Consider the following 5,740-nt stretch of genomic DNA (forward strand, 5'->3'; position numbering starts at 1 on the left):
AGAAAAGCAAGCTTCCAACTCGGAGTTGCAAAAGATTCGAGCTAAGATGGTTGATGGTTGCACCGGTGACTTCACTTTAGACGGTGATGGATTGATGTGTTTCCGCGGACGATTTTGTGTACCGGCGGACTTGGGCATCAAAGAGGATATTCTTCAAGAAGCACACCGAGCACCGTATGCTATACATCCGGGAGGCACCAAGATGTACAAGGTCTTGAAGTTGCTTTACTGGTGGCCCGGGATGAAGAAGGATGTTGGTCAGTTTGTTGCTAGATGTCTAACTTGCCAACAGGTGAAGGCTGAGCACCGAGTTCCTGCGGGGAAGCTGCAGAGTCTACCGATTCCAGTGTGGAAATAGGAAAAGATCACCATAGATTTTGTGATGGGATTGCCTCGCTCACAGGCCGGGCATGACGCTATTTGGGTGATTGTGGATAGGTTGACGAAATCGGCACATTTCATACCTATCCACACTACTTGGACTGGTGAGAGACTCGCACAGATTTATTTAGATGAGATTGTGCGATTGCATGGGGTACCTACTTCTATAGTATCGGATCGAGACCCCCGTTTTGTATCCCACTTTTGGAGGAGCTTACAGGACGCTTTGGGTACGCGCTTGGATTTCAGCACTGCTTTCCACCCCCAGAGTGACGGGCAGTCAGAGCGTACTATTCAGACTCTCGAGGACATGCTTCGAGCTTGTGTGATTGACTTCCAAGGAGGATGGTCGCAGCATCTACCGATGGCAGAGTTTGCTTATAACAATAGCTATTAAGCAAGCATCAAGATGGCACCGTTCGAGGCACTCTATGGACGGAAGTGTAGATCGCCACTTCATTGGAGTGAAGTTGGTGAGAGATTGGCTTTAGGCCCTGATGTGCTCCAGGAGGCAGAGGACAAGGTTCGCATTGCTCGGGAGCGATTGTTGACAGCCCAGAGTAGGCAGAGGAGTTATGCTGATCGACGTCGACGAGACTTAGAGTTTCAGATTGGAGACCATGTGTTCTTGAAAGTCTCGCCGACCAAAGGAATTAGAAGATTTGAAATCCGGGGTAAGTTAAGCCCCCGATACATTGGACCATATGAGGTTTTGGAGCGTGTAGGCCCGGCAGCGTATAGACTCGCTCTACCGCCAAACCTATCGGGAGTACACAATGTGTTCCATGTATCGGTCATTCGGAAGTACATCCACGACCCGGCTCATGTTTTGGACGCTACGCCTGTGGAGCTGAGGGATGATTTGAGCTTTGAAGAGCAACACTTGAGGGTTTTGGCTCGCGAGGTGAAAAGATTGCGGAACCTAGAAATTCCTTACGTGAAGGTGTTTTGGGGCAACCACGACGAGCGCGAGGCCACTTGGGAGCTGGAGAGCGCACTGCGGGAGCGCTATCCCCATCTTTTTCAGATGGAGGCTTGAGGTATTTGTCATTTCGAGTTTCGCGGACGAAACTCCCTTTTAGGAGGGGTGAATGTAGCACACTGGACCTTTGCAAATTGCGAGATTCGAGTGTTTGGATCTATTTCGAGCTTTTCCACACTTGGTGGAGGGTTGTAGAATGTTTTCCGACCTAAAAAGTTCGAAAACTGGAATTCTGGACAAGTCCTCAGAGTTTTTACTCTCGGGGACCGGTCCCTGGAAAGAGAGACTGGTCCCCCAGTGAGCAGTGTTGCGGCAGCCCTAAGGCAACCGGTCCCTGGCGGGCGAGACTGGTCCACGAGCACCCCTTCGCAGAGAGAGACCGGTCCCACGCAGGTTGGAACGTTCGAACGTGGTTATCCGGTGGTTGCGCAGCTGAAAGACCGGTCTCCTTGCTGAAGGGTATGAGACCTTGGTCCTCTGGTTGAAAATGCTCCGACCGGTGCTGTGATCAATATTGGTTTTTGGAGGCCTAGGCTGATTTTGTTACAATAGGATGGGGTCTATATATACCTCTCTACTCTCAGGTTTATCCTCTGCTCACTTCCCAAATCTGGCTTAGAGAGAGAAGAAGGAGAAGAGAGGAAGGAGAGAAGGGAAGAGGATAGCTTGGCTTGGCGAGCATCCCCTTCATTTTTGCCCTTACCAGCTTGTTGGTGCTTGAGCTTGGGACTTGAGATGTTTCAAAGGAGAAGTCTTTCACCCTTTGGCTTGTGGTTGGCGGTCTTAGAGGGTGGTTGTCAAGCCGAGGTACAGCGAAGATAATGCAACTGCACAAGACCGCCAATACAGACAGTATATAAAAGGCGTTTACGGAAGTAAAGCCGAGTCATGTAGGAAATAAACAAAGAGGAGTCCTATCTGATTGCAGAAGCAACTGTACAAGTCGATATATATTCAATAAAAGTAAAAAGAGAAAGATACAATCAAATTTCGACATGAATGAGAAGTATCTACAACTGCATGTTCACCGGTCCAAGTAAGGTACATATACTCTACGAGTTGTATATAAAACAGCGATATAGGTAGCTAATGGGTGGTTTCTCTATGACAAAGGACTATCGACTTCGGTCGCGCCGAGTAGCAGGTGATCGACTAGCATGATATCCTAGCAATGTCTGCTAGAGCGGACTCGCCTTGCCGACGGATCCTGCCTCTAGGGTTATCCTTGAGAGGCTCTAGATGTAAAAACAACCACAAAAGGGTGTGAGACTATTAACAATAGGTTCCAGTGGGTAAGCCGCGTAGCTCGGCGGAATTTTACACATTTGGAGTCATAATAGTATGAAAGTAATAAAAGCACAATGCATGATATAGAAATTAGTGCAGTGCTAACCGGGTACACAGGCATTGTATCAACAGTAAACTGATTTCCGATGCAGTAATTATAATCAAGAATATATGATGAGTATCTTAATACTTATTTTTTTTTAGTGTAAGTACTACTTTCATTACATATACTCATCATTACTTATCATTATCATTTTCCATGTCATTTTCATTTCACTAGACTTATCCAGGTTAGTAGCTGGCGCAGCGCGATAATGGCCGTAGGTAGTATTACACTCACCTGGACATATCACTTCGGCATCCAATCCGCACTGAGGCGAGCAACTGTCGCGTAGGCCAACTTCGGAATAGTGCGGATTGTATGGAGCTACCTCACAAGGCGATGGTGTTGAATGAGACGATGGCAAGAAAGCAAAGGTCATTATCAAATGTCTCCAATTTTCAGTATTTCCCTATGCAAGTCGAACCTTCGATTCTCTGATCGGAAATGGTCAATACACATAGTAACAAAGGCTGTATCCACTGTAGATTTGTAAACATGTAAGGGTAAAGCTAAATGAACATGCATTATTAATCTTTCACTAGTATGGCACTATCAACATAGTCATGAGCATTATAGTTCTCTATTATTAGAGTCAGGAGATGTCATTGTTATCTATTTTAGTGCATAACTACATCTTGTTCTAAGCATCAACTGTATATGATGATAGAAATACTTTGTATATATGTTTTTATCATAAAATTATAAACTGATCTCTGATGTTTTATGAATAAACAAGAATACTTTTATGCATGAGTACTTTTTATGCATATGACGCTATTTCACATATGATAAGTCATGAATGACGCATTCCGAGCCCATTTAACAAATACTAGGTGTATAATTAAACGGCGATTCTATTAATACATATAGAACTAGGGGAGCTTACTTTGGCTCTGGTTAGATCAAAGCACCTAAAGATTACTATGCTCCAATACCCATTCACAAGACATCCCACAATGCTCAACGAAGCCCCAATGCTGCTGAAAAACAAACGTCAAGATCGGATTAAATCTACGGCCGAAATGTCCGATTTCGGCTCAATTCACATCTCGTATCAAGTAGTAACATAAATCACTGTTTTGGTTCACTTTAGTACCTCCAATTAAGTCTCTAAAGGCTTCCCAAAGCCAACCAAGGACGACCCAAAGGTCGGTCGAACTCCCGCTGCGATCAACAACAAAACGACATCAAAATCATCATATATTAGCAAAGATAGTCGGAATCTTGCGAATTCAGTTTTCTAACTGAAATCCCTGCTTACCTCAGGTTAGAATACCTTCCAAACCAGCTTCTAAGAGTACAAATTCAGCTCAACGAGACTCGAAGACCTGCTGCGAAGAAAAAAATCCAAATTGCACCAAATCGACTAAGTAAACGTCATATAGTTCCGAAATTGAGGTATAGTTTACTAATTAGCCATTTTAAGCTTTAAAGCAAGTTCCACAGAGTTTAAATGGATAACTAGCAGCCAACAAAGCTCCTCTTTACTGCTGTAAACACCTCCTAATCCAGTTCGAAGCACCAACACGAAAAGATATCCAAATTCAATATAAAACCAGAAACTAGAGAGAAATCGAGTTGATTACCTCTCTAAAGCTGAAATTCAGCTTCCCCTCGCAGTAACCTCATAAAAACACAGCAAAGCTCCTCTTTCCCACGTGCTGGAAGCCTCCTGTAAGTCGCCAAACCAGCGAGCAACAAGCGCGGCGCGGAAACGGCGCAAAACGACGAATTCTAAGTAGAGAGAGAAAAACCCTAGAGAGAGAGAGAGAGAGAAATGAAGAAGAAGGGTGCTCTGAGCCTCAGCAACCTCCACTGAGCTCCAGAAGTCGTGCTGGCTTCATATGGATGAGATCAAGATGTGAAATGACCAAATTAGCCTTGCTGCCAGATTTCTGCCAGTCTGTACTGGTACAAGGTGATGGCTGTACCGGTACAGCAAGCAGAAAAAGGCTGATTTCGCCCATTCAATGCATTTTCTCACTTTTAACCCTCCAATCACTCTCTAACTTGGTCAAAAACTTCTCCAAGTCATTTAGAACATGTAGAATAGTTCCCCACTTCATTGCTCACACTCGAATTCCGCAATTTGCAAAAATTCAGTGTATTACATTGGTAGCCCTTTCTCTCCATCTAGACCTTGGATTTGAGGTTTTATTGTATTGGAACTCTAGAATGAGGTTTTAGGGTTGATTTTGGGGCTTTTTGATCTAGGGCTTTTGAGGCTAGATTGATTGGATTAGAACCTTCCTTGAGCTTGCATTGGAAGGGTTCTAGCTCTCTTTTAGAGCTTTGGAAGAGATTTCTTCTCTTGAGGTGAGTTTTAGCCCTTTTGTTAGGTTGTTAAAGTTTGACCTTATAGATTGATCGTAATGCCCGTGTATCTCTTCGCTCAATACTTCTAGGGTATTTCGAGACTCGGAGACAACTTTGTTCGGCGAAACGAGGCACTACGCGACGGTTCGGTGGGTTTGACCTAGCCTACATATGAGAAATTCTCATATACAGTTATATATGTTCCATAAATTGGAAAAGCATGCATATTCATCCTAATTGTATTTATTATGATTTTTAGAATGCTTAAAATGCATATGTTACATATGATGAAATTTTGGACCTCTATGTAGTAGAGAGTTGCTTGGGAGATCTATGGTTGCATTTAGCATTCTTTATGAGGCTTGGTTCCATGCTTCTATAGTGTAAATGAGTTCGGATTCATGCATTTAAACTTAAGTCTACTTGTGACATGAAAGATGACAAAATTGCCATTTAGAAGGTGTGTGAACTAGAGAGCTAATGTCATCAAGCGGCATTGAGCTCGGGACATGTGTGAACCTAGTGGATAGGGCCATTGAGGAATGTGGAACATGCTTAAACATTAAATGTCTAGGTGTCATAAAGGGGCACTAGACCTAGAGAATGTTGGAACTTCATTTGTGACTTAGAACTAGATCTTCGAGATGCTAGTGACTATACCATGTTAGAGA

The 5,740-nt window shown here is 43.8% G+C and overlaps 1 long non-coding RNA gene across 1 annotated transcript; it reads right to left on the minus strand.

The window, feature by feature from the left end:
- LOC109722946 lies at positions 3,712-4,054 on the minus strand. Its single transcript, XR_002219575.1, has 3 exons — positions 4,015-4,054; positions 3,850-3,917; positions 3,712-3,733 (listed from the first exon to the last, which is right to left on the minus strand). It is a non-coding gene; the product is annotated as an uncharacterized LOC109722946 (long non-coding RNA).

The sequence above is a fragment of the Ananas comosus genome, linkage group 17 (assembly GCF_001540865.1).
Source record: "Ananas comosus cultivar F153 linkage group 17, ASM154086v1, whole genome shotgun sequence".
Lineage (NCBI taxonomy): Eukaryota > Viridiplantae > Streptophyta > Magnoliopsida > Poales > Bromeliaceae > Ananas > Ananas comosus.